At 52.5% G+C, this 17,693-nt stretch overlaps 1 non-coding gene across 1 annotated transcript; it reads left to right on the forward strand.

The window, feature by feature from the left end:
• The first annotated feature begins 4,614 nt into the window (after positions 1-4,614).
• On the forward strand, positions 4,615-4,688 carry TRNAN-GUU (transfer RNA asparagine (anticodon GUU)). The gene has a single exon. It is a non-coding gene; the product is annotated as a tRNA-Asn (tRNA).
• Positions 4,689-17,693: the final 13,005 nt, after the last annotated feature.

A 17,693-nucleotide genomic window follows, 5' to 3' on the forward strand; every position in this document is an offset into this window, starting at 1 on the left:
AGCTTTGGAGAAATGTTCTCACGGTGGTGAGAGTTGTGCATGACTGTCTCCTTGGCGCAATTGGCTAGCACGATCGGCTTTTAACTGAAAGGTTGGAGGTTTGAGCCCTGCCGGGAGTGGTGTGTTGCTTTTTTCTTTGCGCTGATAGCTTTGAAGAAGTGTTCTGTTGGTTGTGAGAGTGGAGCACTACTGTCTCCGTGGCGCAATTGGCTAGCGCGATCGGCTGTTAACTGAAAGGTTGGAGGTTCGAGCCCTCCCGGGAGTGGTGTGTTGCTTGTTTTTCTTTGAGCTGATAGCTTTGAAAATATGTTCTGATGGTGGTGAGAGTGGTGCAGGACTGTCTCCGTGGCGCAATTGGCTAGCGCGATCGGCTGTTAACCGAAAGGTTGGAGGTTCGAACCCACCTGGTGGTGGTGCGGCGCTCTTTTTTCTTTGGGCTGATAGCTCTGAAGAAATGTTCTGAGGGTGGTGAGAGTGGAGCACGACTGTCTCCGTGGCGCAATTGGCTAGCGCGATCGGCTGTTAACTGAAAGGTTGGAGGTTCGAGCCCTCCCGGGAGTGGTGTGTTGCTTGTTTTTCTTTGAGCTGATAGCTTTGAAAATATGTTCTGATGGTGGTGAGAGTGGTGCAGGACTGTCTCCGTGGCGCAATTGGCTAGCGCGATCGGCTGTTAACCGAAAGGTTGGAGGTTCGAACCCACCTGGTGGTGGTGCGGCGCTCTTTTTTCTTTGCGCTGATAGCTTTGGAGAAATGTTCTGATGGTTGTGAGAGTGGAGCACGACTGTCTTCGTGGCGCATTTGGCTAGCGCGTTCGGCTGTTAACCGAAAGTTTGGAGGTTTGAGCCCTCGCGGAACTAGTGTGTCACTTGTTTTTTCTTTGTGCTGATAGCTTTGGAGAAATGTTCTCACGGTGGTGAGAGTTGTGCATGACTGTCTCCTTGGCGCAATTGGCTAGCGCGAACGGCTTTTAACTGAAAGGTTGGAGGTTCGAGCCCTCCCGGAAGCAGTTTGTCACTTTTTTTATCTTTGCGCAGATAGCTTTGGAGAAATGTTCTCACGGTGGTGAGAGTTGTGCATGACTGTCTCCTTGGCGCAATTGGCTAGCGCGATCGGCTTTTAACTGAAAGGTTGGAGGTTCGAGCCCTTCCGGGAGTGGTGTGTTGCTTTTTTCTTTGCGCTGATAGCTTTGGAGAAATGTTCTGATGGTGGTGAGAGTGGAGCACGACTGTCTTCGTGGCGCATTTGGCTTGCGCGTTCGGCTGTTAACCGAAAGTTTGGAGGTTCGAGCCCTCCCGGAAGCAGTTTGTCACTTTTTTATCTTTGCGCTGATAGCTTTGGAGAAATGTTCTCACGGTGGTGAGAGTTGTGCATGACTGTCTCCTTGGCGCAATTGGCTAGCACGATCGGCTTTTAACTGAAAGGTTGGAGGTTTGAGCCCTTCCGGGAGTGGTGTGTTGCTTTTTTCTTTGCGCTGATAGCTTTGAAGATGTGTTCTGTTGGTTGTGAGAGTGGAGCACTACTGTCTCCGTGGCGCAATTGGCTAGCGCGATCGGCTGTTAACCGAAAGGTTGGAGGTTCGAGCCCACCCGGTGGATGTGCGGCGCTTTTTTTCTTTGGGCTGATAGCTCTGAAAAAATGTTCTGACGGTGGTGAGAGTGGAACATGACCTTCTCCGTGGCGCAATCGGCTAGCGTGATCAGCTGTTAACCGAAAGGTTGGAGGTTCAAGCCACCCGGTGGTGGTGTGTTGCTTTTTTCTTTGCGCTGAAAGCTTTGAGGATATGTTTTGATGGTGGTGAGAGTGGAGCACGACTGTCTCCGTGGCGCAATTGGCTAGGGCGATCGGCTGTTAAGCGAAAGGTTCGAGGTTTGAGCCCACCCGGTGGTGGTGCGGCGCCTTTTTTTCTATGGGCTGATAGCTTTGAAGATATGTTCTGATGGTGGTGAAAGTGTAACAGGACTGTCTCCGTTGCGCAATTGGCTAGCGCGATCGGCTGTTAATCGAAAGGTTGGAGTTTCGAGCCCACCCGGTGGTGGTGCAGCGCTTTTTTTTTCTTTGGGCTGATAGCTTTGAAGATATGCTCTGATGGTGGTGAGAGTGGAGCAGGACTGTCTCCGTGGCATAATTGGCTAGCGCGATCGGCTGTTAACCGAAAGGTGGAGGTTCGAGCCCACCCGGTGGTGGTGCGGCGCTTTTGTTTCTTTGGGCTGATAGCTTTGAAGATATGTTCTGATGGTGGTGAGAGCGGAGCAGGACTGTCTACGTGGCGCAATTGGCTAGCGTGATCGTCTGTTAACCGAAAGGTTGGAGGTTTGAGCCCACCCGGAACGGTGTGTCTCTTTTTTTTCTTTGCGCTGATAGCTTTGGAGAAATGTTCTGATGGTGGCGAGAGTGGAGCCCGACTGTCTTCGTGGCGCATTTGCCTAGCGCGATCGGCTGTTAACCGAAAGGTGGAGGTTCGAGCCCACTCGGAGGTGGTGCGGCGCTTTTGTTTCTTTGGGCTGATAGATTGAAGATATGTTCTGATGGTGGTGAGAGTGGAGCACGACTGTCTCCGTGGCGCAGTGTGCTAGCGCGATCGGTTGTTAACCGAAAGGTTGGAGGTTCGAGCCCTCCCGGTGGTGATGCGGCGCTTTTTTTTCTATGGGATGATAGCTTTGAAGATATGTTCTGATGATGGTGGGAGTGGAAGAGGACTGCCTCCGTGGCGCAATTGGCTAGCGCGATCGGCTGTTAACCGAAAGGTTGGAGTTTCGAGCCCACCCCGTGGTGGTGTGGCGCTTTTTTTTCTTTGGGCTGATAGCTTTGAAGATATGATCTGATGGTGGTGAGAGTGGAGCAGGACTGTCTCCGTGGCGCAATTGGCTAGCGCGATTGGCTGTTAACCAAAAGGTTGTAGTTTCGAGCCCTCCCGGGAGTGGTGTGTTGCTTTTTTCTTTGCGCTGATAGCTTTGAAGATATGTTCTGATGGTGGTGAGAGTGGAGCACGACTGTCTCCGTGGCGCAATTGGCTAGCGCGATCGGCTGTTAACCGAAAGGTTGGAGGTTCGAGCCCACAAGGTGGATGTGCGGCGCTTTTTTTTCTTTGGGCTGATAGCTCTGAAGAAATGTTCTGACGGTGGTGAGAGTGGAACATGACCTTCTCAGTGGCGCAATCGGCTAGCGCGATCAGCTGTTAACCGAAAGGTTGGAGGTTCAAGCCACCCGGTGGTGGTGTGTTGCTTTTTTCTTTGCGCTGAAAGCTTTGAAGATATGTTTTGATGGTGGTGAGAGTGGAGCACGACTGTCTACGTGGCGCAATTGGCTAGCGTGATCGGCTGTTAACCGAAATGTTGGAGGTTTGAGCCCACCCGGAACGGTGTGTCGCTTTTTTTTTCTTTGCGCTGATAGCTTTGGAGAAATGTTCTGACGCTGGTGAGAGTGGAGCACGACTCTCTCCGTGGCGCAATTGGCTAGCGCGATCAGCTGTTAACCGAAAGTTTGGAGGTTCGAGCCCTCCCGGTGGTGATGCGGCGCTTTTTTTTCTGTTGGATGATAGCTTTGAAGATATGTTCTGATGGTGGTGGGAGTGGAGGAGGACTGTCTCCGTGGTGCAATTGGCTAGCGCGATCGGCTGTTAACCGAAAGGTTGGAGTTTCGAGCCCACCCCGTGGTCGTGCGGCGATTTTTTTTCTTTGGGCTGATAGCTTTGGAGATATGTTCTGATGGTGGTGAGAGTAGAGCAGGACTGTCTCCGTGGCGCATTTGGCTAGCGCGATCGGCTCTTAACCGAAAGGTTGGAATTTCGAGCCCTCCCGGGAGTGGTGTGTTGCTTTTTTCTTTGCGGTGATAGCTTTGAAGATATGTTCTGATGGTGGTGAGAGTGGAGCACGACTGTCTCCGTGGCGCATTTGGCTAGCGCGTTCGGCCGTTAAGCGAAAGGTTCGAGGTTTGAGCCCTCCCGGAGGTGGTGTGGCGCCTTTTTTTCTATGGGCTGATAGCTTTGAAGATATGTTCTGATGGTGGTGAGAGTGGAACAGGACTGTCTCCGTGGCGCAATTAACTAGCGCGATCGGCTGTTAATCGAAAGGTTGGAGTTTCGAGCCCACCCGGTGGTGGTGCGGCGCTTTTTTTTCTTTGGGCTGATAGCTTTGAAGATATGTTCTGATGGTGGTGAGAGTAGAGCAGGACTGTCTCCGTTGCGCCATAGGCTAGCGCGATCGGCTGTTAACCGAAAGGTTGGAGTTTCGAGCCCTCCCGGGAGTGGTGTGTTGCTTTTTTGTTTGCGCTGATAGCTTCGAAGATATGTTCTGATGATGGTTAGAGTGGAGCCCGACTGTTTCCGTGGCGCGATTGGCTAGCGCGATCGTCTGTTAACCAAAAGGTTGGAGGTTCGAGCCCACCCGGTGGTGGTGCGGCGCTTTTTTTTCTTTGCGCTGATAGCTTTGAAGATATGTTCTGATGGTGGTGAGAATGGAGCAGGACTGTCTCCGTGGCGCAATCGGCTAGCGCGTTCGGCCGTTAACCGAGAGGTTGGAGGTTTGAGCCCACCCGGTGGTGGTGCGGCGCCTTTTTTTTCTTTGCGCTGATAGCTTTGGAGAAATGTTCTGATGGTGGTGAGAGTGGAGCACGACTGTCTTCGTGGCGCATTTGGCTAGCGCGTTCGGCTGTTAACCGAAAGTTTGGAGGTTCGAGCCCTCCCGGAAACAGTTTGTCACTTTTTTATCTTTGCGCTGATAGCTTTGGAGAAATGTTCTCACGGTGGTGAGAGTTGTGCATGACTGTCCCTTGGCGCAATTGGCTAGCGCGATCGGCTTTTAACTGAAAGGTTGGAGGTTGCAGCCACCCGGTGGTGGTGTGTTGCTTTTTTCTTTGCCCTGAAAGCTTTGAAGATATGTTTTGATGGTGGTGAGAGTGGAGCACGACTGTCTACGGGGCGCAATTAGCTAGCGTGATCGGCTGTTAACCGAATTGTTGGAGGTTTGAGCCCACCCGGAACGGTGTGTCGCTTTTTTTTTCTTTGCGCTGATAGCTTTGGAGAAATGTTCTGACGCTGGTGAGAGTGGAGCACGACTCTCTCCGTGGCGCAATTGGCTAGCGCGATCAGCTGTTAACCGAAAGTTTGCAGGTTCGAGCCCACCCGGTGGTGGTGCGGCGCTTTTTTTTCTTTGGGCTGATAGCTTTGAAGATATGTTCTGATGGTGGTGAGAGTGGAGCAGGACTGTCTCCGTGGGGCAATTGGCTAGTGCGATCGGCTGTTAACCGAAAGGTTGGAGGTTCGAACCCACCCGGGGGTGGTGCGGCGCTTTCTTTTCTTTGGGCTAATAGATTTGAAGATATGTTCTGATGGTGGTAAGAGTGGAGCAGGACTGTCTCCGTGGCGCAATTGGCTAGCGCGATCGGCTGTTAACCGAAAGGTTGGAGGTTTGAGCCCACCCGGAGTTGGTGTGTCGCTTTTTTTTGTTTGCGCTGATAGCTTTGAAGATATGTTCTGACGGTGGTGAGAGTGGAGCACGACTGTCTCCGTGGTGCAATTGGCTAGCGCGATCGGCTGTTAACCAAAAGGTTGGAGGTTTGAGCCCTCCCGGGAGTGGTGTGTTGCTTTTTTTTCTTTGGGCTGATAGCTTTGAAGATATGTTCTGGCGGTGGTGAGAGTGGAGCACGACTGTCTCCGTGGCGCAATTGGCTAGCCCGATCGGCTGTTAACCGAAAGGTTGGAGGTTTGAGCCCACCCGGTGGTGGTGCGGCGCTTTTTTTTCTTTGGGCTGATAGCTTTGAAGATATGTTCTGATAGTGGTGAGAGTGGAGCAGGACTGTCTCCGTGGCGCAATTGGCTAGCGCGATCGGCTGTTAACCGAAAGGTTGGAGGTTCGAGCCCACCCGGTGGTGGTGCGGCGCTTTTTTTTTCTTTGGGCTGATAGCTTTGAAGATATGTTCTGATGGTGATGAGAGTGAAGCAGGACTGTCTTCGTGGCGCAATTGGCTAGCGCGATCGGCTGTTAACCGAAAGGTTGGAGTTTCGAGCCCACCCGGGGACGGTGTGTCGCTTTTTCGTTTCTTTGCGTTTATGGCTTTGAAGATATGTTCTGATGGTGGTGAGAGTGGAGCACGACTGTCTCCGTGGCGCAATTGGCTAACGCGTTCGGCCGTTAAGCGAAAGGTTCGAGGTTTGAGCCCACCCGGTGGTGGTGCGGCGCCTTTTTTTCTATGGGCTGATAGCTTTGAAGATATGTTCTGATGGTAGTGAAAGTGTAACAGGACTGTCTCCGTGGCGCAATTCGCTTGCGCGATCGGCTGTTAATCGAAAGGTTGGAGTTTCGAGCCCACCGGGTGGTGGTGCAGCGCTTTTTTTTTCTTTGGGCTGATAGCTTTGAAGATATGTTCTTATGGTGGTGAGAGTGGAGCAGGACTGTCTCCGTGGCGCAATTGGCTAGCGCGATCGGCTGTTAACCGAAAGGTGGAGGTTCGAGCCCACCCGGTGGTGGTGCGGCGCTTTTGTTTCTTTGGGCTGATAGCTTTGAAGATATGTTCTGATGGTGGTGAGAGCGGAGCAGGACTGTCTACGTGACGCAATTGGCTAGCGTGATCGTCTGTTAACCGAAAGGTTGGAGGTTTGAGCCCACCCGGAACGGTGTGTCTCTTTTTTTTGCGCTGATAGCTTTGGAGAAATGTTCTGACGGTGGTGAGAGTGGAGCCCGACTGTCTTCGTGGCGCATTTGCCTAGCGCGATCGGCTGTTAACCGAAAGGTGGAGGTTCGAGCCCACTCGGAGGTGGTGCGGCGCTTTTGTTTCTTTGGGCTGATAGATTGAAGATATGTTCTGATGGTGGTGAGAGTGGAGCACGACTGTCTCCGTGGCGCAGTTGGCTAGCGCGATCGGTTGTTAACCGAAAGGTTGGAGGTTCGAGCCCTCCCGGTGGTGATGCGGCGCTTTTTTTTCTATGGGATGATAGCTTTGAAGATATGTTCTGATGATGGTGGGAGTGGAAGAGGACTGCCTCCGTGGCGCAATTGGCTAGCGCGATCGGCTGTTAACCGAAAGGTTGGAGTTTCGAGCCCACCCCGTGGTGGTGTGGCGCTTTTTTTTCTTTGGGCTGATAGCTTTGAAGATATGATCTGATGGTGGTGAGAGTGGAGCAGGACTGTCTCCGTGGCGCAGTTGGCTAGCGCGATTGGCTGTTAACCGAAAGGTTGTAGTTTCGAGCCCTCCCGGGAGTGGTGTGTTGCTTTTTTTTGCGCTGATAGCTTTGAAGATATGTTCTGATGGTGGTGAGAGTGGAGCACGACTGTCTCCGTGGCGCAATCGGCTAGCGCGTTCGGCCGTTAACCGAACGTTTGGAGGTTCGAGCCCTCCCGGAAGCAGTTTGTCACTTTTTTATCTTTGCGCTGATAGCTTTGGAGAAATGTTCTCACGGTGGTGAGAGTTGTGCATGAATGTCTCCTTGGCGCAATTGGCTAGCGCGATCGGCTTTTAACTGAAAGGTTGGAGGTTCGAGCCCTTCCGGGAGTGGTGTGTTGCTTTTTTCTTTGCGCTGATAGCTTTGAAGATGTGTTCTGTTGGTGGTGAGAATGGAGCACTACTGTCTCCGTGGCGCAATTGGCTAGCGCGATCGGCTGTTAACCGAAAGGTTGGAGGTTCGAGCCCACAAGGTGGATGTGCGGCGCTTTTTTTTCTTTGGGCTGATAGCTCTGAAGAAATGTTCTGACGGTGGTGAGAGTGGAACATGACCTTCTCCGTGGCGCAATCGGCTAGCGCGATCAGCTGTTAACTGAAAGGTTGGAGGTTTCAGCCACCCGGTGGTGGTGTGTTGCTTTTTTCTTTGCCCTGAAAGCTTTGAAGATATGTTCTGATGGTGGTGGGAATGGAGGAGGACTGTCTCCGTGGTGCAATTGGCTAGCGCGATCGGCTGTTAACCGAAAGGTTGGAGTTTCGAGCCCACCCCGTGGTGGTGCGGCGATTTTTTTCTTTGGGCTGATAGCTTTGGAGATATGTTCTGATGGTGTTGAGAGTAGAGCAGGACTGTCTCCGTGGCGCATTTGGCTAGCGCGATCGGCTCTTAACCGAAAGGTTGGAATTTCGAGCCCTCCCGGGAGTGGTGTGTCGCTTTTTTTTCTTTGCGCTGATAGCTTTGAAGATATGTTCTGACGGTGGTGAGAGTGGAGCAAGACTGTCTCCGTGGTGCAATTGGCTAGCGCGATCGGCTGTTAACCAAAAGGTTGGAGGATTGAGCCCTCCCGGGAGTGGTGTGTTGCTTTTTTTTCTTTGGGCTGATAGCTTTGAAGATATGTTCTGACGGTGGTGAGAGTGGAGCACGACTGTCTCCGTGGCGCAATTGGCTAGCCCGATCGGCTGTTAACCGAAAGGTTGGAGGTTTGAGCCCACCCGGTGGTGGTGCGGCGCTTTTTTTTCTTTGGGCTGATAGCTTTGACGATATGTTCTGATAGTGGTGAGAGAGGAGCAGGACTGTCTCCGTGGCGCAATTGGCTAGCGAGGTCGGCTGTTAACCAAAAGGTTGGAGGTTCGAGCCCACCCGGTGGTGGTGCGGCGCTTTTTTTTCTTTGGGCTGATAGCTTTGAAGATATGTTCTGATGGTGATGAGAGTGAAGCAGGACTGTCTCCGTGGCGCAATTGGCTAGCGCGATCGGCTGTTAACCGAAAGGTTGGAGTTTCGAGCCCACCCGGGGACGGTGTGTCGCTTTTTCTTTTCTTTGCGTTTATGGCTTTGAAGATATGTTCTGATGGTGGTGAGAGTGGAGCACGACTGTCTCCGTGGCGCAATTGGCTAACGCGTTCGGCCGTTAAGCGAAAGGTTCGAGGTTTGAGCCCACCCGGTGGTGGTGCGGCGCCTTTTTTTCTATGGGCTGATAGCTTTGAAGATATGTTCTGATAGTGGTGAGAGTGGAGCAGGACTGTCTCCGTGGCGCAATTGGCTAGCGCGATCGGCTGTTAACCGAAAGGTTGGAGGTTCGAGCCCACCCGGTGGTGGTGCGGCGCTTTTTTTTCTTTGGGCTGATAGCTTTGAAGATATGTTCTGATGGTGATGAGAGTGAAGCAGGACTGTCTTCGTGGCGCAATTGGCTAGCGCGATCGGCTGTTAACCGAAAGGTGGAGGTTCGAGCCCACCCGGTGGTGGTGCGGCGCTTTTGTTTCTTTGGGCTGATAGCTTTGAAGATATGTTCTGATGGTGGTGAGAGCGGAGCAGGACTGTCTACGTGGCGCAGTTGGCTAGCGCGATCGGTTGTTAACCGAAAGGTTGGAGGTTCGAGCCCTCCCGGTGGTGATGCGGCGCTTTTTTTTCTATGGGATGATAGCTTTGAAGATATGTTCTGATGATGGTGGGAGTGGAAGAGGACTGCCTCCGTGGCGCAATTGGCTAGCGCGATCGGCTGTTAACCGAAAGGTTGGAGTTTCGAGCCCACCCCGTGGTGGTGTGGCGCTTTTTTTTCTTTGGGCTGATAGCTTTGAAGATATGATCTGATGGTGGTGAGAGTGGAGCAGGACTGTCTCCGTGGCGCAATTGGCTAGCGCGATTGGCTGTTAACCGAAAGGTTGTAGTTTCGAGCCCTCCCGGGAGTGGTGTGTTGCTTTTTTCTTTGCGCTGATAGCTTTGAAGATATGTTCTGATGGTGGTGAGAGTGGAGCACGACTGTCTCCGTGGCGCAATCGGCTAGCGCGTTCGGCCGTTAACCGAACGTTTGGAGGTTCGAGCCCTCCCGGAAGCAGTTTGTCACTTTTTTATCTTTGCGCTGATAGCTTTGGAGAAATGTTCTCACGGTGGTGAGTGTTGTGCATGACTGTCTCCTTGGCGCAATTGGCTAGCGCGATCGGCTTTTAACTGAAAGGTTGGAGGTTCGAGCCCTTCCGGGAGTGGTGTGTTGCTTTTTTCTTTGCGCTGATAGCTTTGAAGATGTGTTCTGATAGTGGTGAGAGTGGAGCAGGACTGTCTCCGTGGCGCAATTGGCTAGCGCGATCGGCTGTTAACCAAAAGGTTGGAGGTTCGAGCCCACCCGGTGGTGGTGCGGCGCTTTTTTTTCTTTGGGCTGATAGTTTTGAAGATATGTTCTGATGGTGATGAGAGTGAAGCAGGACTGTCTCCGTGGCGCAATTGGCTAGCGTGATCGGCTGTTAACCGAAATGTTGGAGGTTTGAGCCCACCCGGAACGGTGTGTCGCTTTTTTTTTCTTTGCGCTGATAGCTTTGGAGAAATGTTCTGACGCTAGTGAGAGTGGAGCACGACTCTCTCCGTGGCGCAATTGGCTAGCGCGATCAGCTGTTAACCGAAAGTTTGGAGGTTCGAGCCCTCCCGGTGGTGATGCCGCGCTTTTTTTTCTGTTGGATGATAGCTTTGAAGATATGTTCTGATGGTGGTGGGAGTGGAGGAGGACTGTCTCCGTGGTGCAATTGGCTAGCGCGATCGGCTGTTAACCGAAAGGTTGGAGTTTCGAGCCCACCCCGTGGTGGTGCGGCGATCTTTTTCTTTGGGCTGATAGCTTTGGAGATATGTTCTGATGGTGGTGAGAGTAGAGCAGGACTGTCTCCGTGGCGCATTTGGATAGCGCGATCGGCTCTTAACCGAAAGGTTGGAATTTCGAGCCCTCCCGGGAGTGGTGTGTTGCTTTTTTCTTTGCGCTGATAGCTTTGAAGATATGTTCTGATGGTGGTGAGAGTGGAGCACGACTGTCTCCGTGGCGCAATTGGCTAGCGCGTTCGGCCGTTAAGCGAAAGGTTCGAGGTTTGAGCCCTCCCGGTGGTGGTGTGGCGCCTTTTTTTCTATGGGCTGATAGCTTTGAAGATATGTTCTGATGGTGGTGAGAGTGGAACAGGACTGTCTCCGTGGCGCAATTAACTAGCGCGATCGGCTGTTAATCGAAAGGTTGGAGTTTCGAGCCCACCCGGTGGTGGTGCGGCGCTTTTTTTTCTTTGGGCTGATAGCTTTGAAGATATGTTCTGATGGTGGTGAGAGTAGAGCAGGACTGTCTCCGTTGCGCAATTGGCTAGCGCGATCGGCTGTTAACCGAAAGGTTGGAGTTTCGAGCCCTCCCGGGAGTGGTGTGTTGCTTTTTTGTTTGCGCTGATAGCTTCGAAGATATGTTCTGATGATGGTTAGAGTGGAGCGCGACTGTTTCCGTGGCGCGATTGGCTAGCGCGATCGTCTGTTAACCAGAAGGTTGGAGGTTCGAGCCCACCCGGTGGTGGTGCGGCGCTTTTTTTTCTTTGCGCTGATAGCTTTGAAGATATGTTCTGATGGTGGTGAGAGTGGAGCACGACTGTCTCCGTGGCGCAATCGGCTAGCGCGTTCGGCCGTTAACCGAGAGGTTGGAGGTTCGAGCCCACCCGGTGGTGGTGCGGCGCCTTTTTTTCTTTGCGCTGATAGCTTTAGAGAAATGTTCTGATGGTGGTGAGAGTGGAGCACGACTGTCTTCGTGGCGCATTTGGCTAGCGCGTTCGGCTGTTAACCGAAAGTTTGGAGGTTCGAGCCCTCCCGGAAGCAGTTTGTCACTTTTTTATCTTTGCGCTGATAGCTTTGGAGAAATGTTCTCACGGTGGTGAGAGTTGTGCATGACTGTCTCCTTGGCGCAATTGGCTAGCGCGATCGGCTTTTAACTGAAAGGTTGGAGGTTCGAGCCCTTCCGGGAGTGGTGTGTTGCTTTTTTCTTTGCGCTGATAGTTTTGAAGATGTGTTCTGTTGGTGGTGAGAGTGGAGCACTACTGTCTCCGTGGCGCAATTGGCTAGCGCGATCGGCTGTTAACCGAAAGGTTGGTGGTTCGAGCCCACCCGGTGGATGTGCGGCGCTTTTTTTTCTTTGGGCTGATAGCTCTGAAGAAATGTTCTGACGGTGGTGAGAGTGAAACATGACCTTCTCCGTGGCGCAATCGGCTAGCGCGATCAGCTGTTAACTGAAATGTTGGAGGTTCCAGCCACCCAGTGGTGGTGTGTTGCTTTTTTCTTTGCCCTGAAAGCTTTGAAGATATGTTTTGATGGTGGTGAGAGTGGAGCACGACTGTCTACGGGGCGCAATTGGCTAGCGTGATCGGCTGTTAACCGAAATGTTGGAGGTTTGAGCCCACCCGGAACGGTGTGTCGCTTTTTTTTTCTTTGCGCTGATAGCTTTGGAGAAATGTTCTGACGCTGGTGAGAGTGGAGCACGACTCTCTCCGTGGCGCAATTGGCTAGCGCGATCAGCTGTTAACCGAAAGTTTGGAGGTTCGAGCCCACCCGGTGGTGGTGCGGCGCTTTTTTTTCTTTGGGCTGATAGCTTTGAAGATATGTTCTGATGGTGGTGAGAGTGGAGCAGGACTGTCTCCGTGGCGCAATTGGCTAGTGCGATCGGCTGTTAACCGAAAGGTTGGAGGTTCGAACCCACCCGGGGGTGGTGCGGCGCTTTCTTTTCTTTGGGCTAATAGATTTGAAGATATGTTCTGATGGTGGTAAGAGTGGAGCAGGACTGTCTCCGTGGCGCAATTGGCTAGCGCGATTGGCTGTTAACCGAAAGGTTGGAGGTTTCAGCCCACCCGGAGTTGGTGTGTCGCTTTTTTTTCTTTGCGCTGATAGCTTTGAAGATATGTTCTGACGGTGGTGAGAGTGGAGCACGACTGTCTCCGTGGTGCAATTGGCTAGCGCGATCGGCTGTTAACCGAAAGGTTGGAGGTTTGAGCCCTCCCGGGAGTGGTGTGTTGCTTTTTTTTTCTTTGGGCTGATAGCTTTGAAGATATGTTCTGACGGTGGTGAGAGTGGAGCACGACTGTCTCCGTGGCGCAATTGGCTAGCCCGATCGGCTGTTAACCGAAAGGTTGGAGGTTCGAGCCCACCCGGTGGTGGTGCGGCGCTTTTTTTTCTTTGGGCTGATAGCTTTGAAGATATGTTCTGATAGTGGTGAGAGTGGAGCAGGACTGTCTCCGTGGCGCAATTGGCTAGCGCGATCGGCTGTTAACCGAAAGGTTGGAGGTTCGAGCCCACCCGGTGGTGGTGCGGCGCTTTTTTTTCTTTGGGCTGATAGCTTTGAAGATATGTTCTGATGGTGATGAGAGTGAGGCAGGACTGTCTCCGTGGCGCAATTGGCTAGCGCGATCGGCTGTTAACCGAAAGGTTGGAGTTTCGAGCCCACCCGGGGACGGTGTGTCGCTTTTTCTTTTCTTTGCGTTTATGGCTTTGAAGATATGTTCTGATGGTGGTGAGAGTGGAGCACGACTGTCTCCGTGGCGCAATCGGCTAGCGCGATCGGCTGTTAACCGAAAGGTTGGAGGTTCGAGCCCACCCGGCGGTGGTGTGGCGCTTTTTTTTCTTTGGGCTGATAGCTTTGAAGATATGTTCTGATGGTGGTAAGAATGGAGCAGGACTGTCTCCGTGGCGCAATTCGCTTGCGCGATCGGCTGTTAATCGAAAGGTTGGAGTTTCGAGCCCACCCGGTGGTGGTGCGGCGCTTTTTTTTCTTTGGGCTGATAGCTTTGAAGTTATGTTCTGATGGTGGTGAGAGTAGAGCAGGACTGTCTCCGTGGCGTAATTGGCTAGCGCGATCGGCTGTTAACCGAAAGGTTGGAGTTTCGAGCCCTCCCGGGCGTGGTGTGTTGCTTTTTTATTTGCGCTGATACCTTTGAAGATTTGTTCTGATGATGGTTAGAGTGGAGCGCGACTGTTTCCGTGGCGCGATTGGCTAGCGCGATCGTCTGTTAACCAAAAGGTTGGAGGTTCGAGCCCACCCGGTGGTGGTGCGACGCTTTTTTTTCTTTAAGCTGATAGCTTTGAAGATATGTTCTGATGGTGGTGAGAGTGGAGCACGACTGTCTCCGTGGCGCAATTGGCTAGCGCGATCGGCTGTTAACTGAAAGGTTGGAGTTTCGAGCCCTCCCGGGAGTGGTGTGTTCCTTTTTTCTTTGCGCTGATAGCTTTGAAGATATGTTCTGATGGTGGTGAGAGTGGAGCACGACTGTCTCCGTGGCGATATCGGCTAGCGCGATCGGCTGTTAACCGAACGTTTGGAGGTTCGAGGCCACCCGGTGGTGGTGCGGCGCCTTTTTTTCTTTAGGCTGATAGCTTTGAAGATATGTTCTGATTGTGATGAGAGTGGAGCAGGACTGTCTCCGTGGCGCAATTGGCTAGCGTGATCGGCTGTTAACCGAAATGTTGGAGGTTTGAGCCCACCCGGAACGGTGTGTCGCTTTTTTTTTCTTTGCGCTGATAGCTTTGGAGAAATGTTCTGACGCTGGTGAGAGTGGAGCACGACTCTCTCCGTGGCGCAATTGGCTAGCGCGATCAGCTGTTAACCGAAAGTTTGGAGGTTCGAGCCCACCCGGTGGTGGTGCGGCGCTTTTTTTTCTTTGGGCTGATAGCTTTGAAGATATGTTCTGATGGTGGTGAGAGTGGAGCAGGACTGTCTCCGTGGCGCAATTGGCTAGCGCGATCGGCTGTTAACCGAAAGGTTGGAGTTTCGTGCCCACCCGGGAGTGGTGTGTTTCTTTTTTCTTTGCGCTGATAGCTTTGAAGATATGTTCTGATGGTGGTGAGAGTGGAGCGCGACTGTTTCCGTGGCGCGATTGGCTAGCGCGATCGTCTGTTAACCAAAAGGTTGGAGGTTCGAGCCCACCCGGTGGTGGTGCGGCGCTTTTTTTTCTTTAAGCTGATAGCTTTGAAGATATGTTCTGATGGTGGTGAGAGTGGAGCACGACTGTCTCCGTGGCGCAATTGGCTAGCGCGATCGGCTGTTAACTGAAAGGTTGGAGTTTCGAGCTCTCCTGGGAGTGGTGTGTTGCTTTTTTCTTTGCGCTGATAGCTTTGGACAAATGTTCTGACAGTGATGAGATTGAAGCACGACTGTTTCCGTGATGCAATTGGCTAGCACGTTCGGCTGTTAACCAAAAAATTAGAGGTTTGAGCCCCCCCCCGGGAGCGGTGTGTTGCTTTTTTCTTTGCGCTGATAGCTTTGAAGATATGTTCTGATGGTGGTGAGAGTGGAGCACGACTGTCTCCGTGGCGCAATCGGCTAGCGCGATCAATTGTTAACCGAAAGTTTGGAGGTTCGAGCCCACCCGGTGGTGGTGCGGCGCCTTTTTTTCTTTAGGCCGATAGCTTTGAAGATATGTTCTGATGGTGATGAGAGTGGAGCAGGACTGTCTCCGTGGCGCAATTGGCTAGCGCAATCGGCTGTTAACCAAAAGTTTGGAGTTTCGAGCCCTCCCGGGAGTGGTGTGTTGCTTTTTTCTTTGCGCTGATAGCTTTGAAGATATGTTCTGATGGTGGTGAGGGTGGAGCACGACTGTCTCCGTGGCGCAATTGGCTAGCGCGTTCAGCCGTTAACCGAAAGGTTGGAGGTTCGAGCCCACCCGGTGGTCGTGCGGCGCCTTTTTTTCTATGGGCTGATAGCTTTGAAGATATGTTCTGATGGTGGTGAGAGTGCAACAGGACTGTCTCCGTGGCGCAATTCGCTAGCGCGATCGGCTGTTAATTGAAAGGTTGGAGCTTCGAGCCCACCCGGTGGTGGTGCGGTGCTTTTTTACTTTGGGCTGATAGCTTTGAAGTTATGTTCTGATGGTGGTGAGAGTGGAGCAGGACTGTCTCCGTGGCGCAATTGGCTAGCGCGATCGGCTGTTAACCGAAAGGTTGGAGTTTCGAGCCCTCCCGGGAGTGGTGTGTTGCTTTTTTCTTTGCGCTGATAGCTTTGAAGATATGTTCTGATGGTGGTGAGAGTGGAGCACGACTGTCTCCTTGGCGCAATCGGCTAGCGCGATCGGCTGTTAACCGAAAGTTTGGAGGTTCGAGCCCACCCGGTGGTGGTGTGGCGCCTTTTTTTCTTTAGGCTGATAGCTTTGAAGATATGTTCTGATGGTGGTGAGAGTGTAGCATGACTGTCTGCGTGGCGCAATTGGCTAGCGCGATCGGCTGTTAACCGAAAGGTTGGAGGTTCGAGCCCTCACGGGAGGGGTGTGTTGCTTTTTTCTTTGCGCTGGTAGCTTTGAAGATATGTTCTGTTGGTGGTGAGAGTGGAGCACGACTGTCTCCGTGGCGCAATTGGCTAGCGCAATCGGCTGTTAACCAAAAGGTTGGAGTTTCGAGCCCTCCCGGGAGTGGTATGTTGCTTTTTTGTTTGCGCTGATAGCTTTGAAGATATGTTGTGATGGTGGTGAGAGTGGAGCACGACTGTCTCTGTGGCGCAATTGGCTAGCGCGATCGGCTGTTAACCGAAAGGTGGAGGTTCGAGCCCACCCGGTGGTGGTGCCGCGCTTTTGTTTCTTTGGGCTGATAGCTTTTGAGAAATGTTCTGACGGTGGTGAGAGTGGAGCACGACTGTCTCCGTGGCGCAATTGGCTAGCGCGATCGGCTGTTGACCGAAAGGTTGGAGGTTCGAGCCCTCCCGGTGGTGATGCGGCGCTTTTTTTCTGTGGGATGATAGCTTTGATGATATGTTCTGATGGTGGTGGGAGTGGAGGAGGACTGTCTCCGTGGCGCAATTGGCTAGCGCGATCGGCTGTTAACCGAAAGGTTGGAGTTTCGAGCCCACCCTGTGGTGGTGCGGCGATTTTTTTTCTTTCGGCTGATAGCTTTGAAGATATGTTCTGATGGTGGTGAGAGTGGAGCAGGACTGTCTCCGTGGCGCAATTGGCTAGCGCGATCGGCTGTTAACCGAAAGGTTGGAATTTCGAGCCCTCCCGGGAGTGGTGTGTTGCTTTTTTCATGCGCTGATAGCTTTGAAGATATGTTCTGATGGTGGTGAGAGTGGAGCACGACTGTCTCCGTGGCACAATTGGCTAGCGCGTTCGGCCGTTAAGCGAAAGATTCGAGGTTTGAGCCCACCCGGTGGTGGTGCGGCGCCTTTTTTTCTATGGGCTGATAGCTTTGAAGATATGTTCTGATGGTGGTGAGAGTGGAACAGGACTGTCTCCGTGGCGCAATTGGCTAGCGCGATCGGCTGTTAATCGAAAGGTTGGAGTTTCGAGCCCACCCGGTGGTGGTGCGGCGCTTTTTTTTCTTTGGGCTGATAGCATTGAAGATATGTTCTAATGGTGGTGAGAGTGGAGCAGAACTGTCTCTGCGGCGCAATTGGCTAGCGCGATCGGCTGTTAACCGAAAGGTTGGAGTTTCGAGCCCTCCCAGGAGTGGTGTGTTGCTGTTTTCTTTGCGCTGATAGCTTCGAAGATATGTTCTGATGGTGGTGAGAGTGGAGCGCGACTGTTTCCGTGGCGCGATTGGCTAGCGCGATCGTCTGTTAACCAAAAGGTTGGAGGTTCGAGCCCACCCGGTGGTGGTGCGGCGCTTTTTTTCTTTAAGCTGATAGCTTTGAAGATATGTTCTTGATGGTGGTGAGAGTGGAGCACGACTGTCTCCGTGGCGCAATAGGCTAGCGCGATCGGCTGTTAACTGAAAGGTTGGAGTTTCGAGCCCTCCCGGGAGTGGTGTGTTGCTTTTTTCTTTGCGCTGATAGCTTTGAAGATATGTTCTGATGGTGGTGAGAGTGGAGCACGACTGTCTCCTTGGCGCAATTGGCTAGCGCGATCAGCTGTTAACCGAAAGGTGGAGGTTTGAGCCCACTCGGTGGTGGTGCGGCACTTTTGTTTCTTTGGGCTGATAGCTTTGAAGATATGTTCTGATGGTGGTAAGAGTGGAGCAGGACTGTCTCCGTGGCGCAATTGGCTAGCGCGATCGGCTGTTAACCGAAAGGTTGGAGGTTCGAGCCCTCCCGGTGGTGATGCGGCGCTTTTTTTTCGATGGGATGATAGCTTTG

The sequence above is a fragment of the Rhipicephalus microplus genome, chromosome 9, assembly GCF_043290135.1.
Source record: "Rhipicephalus microplus isolate Deutch F79 chromosome 9, USDA_Rmic, whole genome shotgun sequence".
NCBI lineage: Eukaryota > Metazoa > Arthropoda > Arachnida > Ixodida > Ixodidae > Rhipicephalus > Rhipicephalus microplus.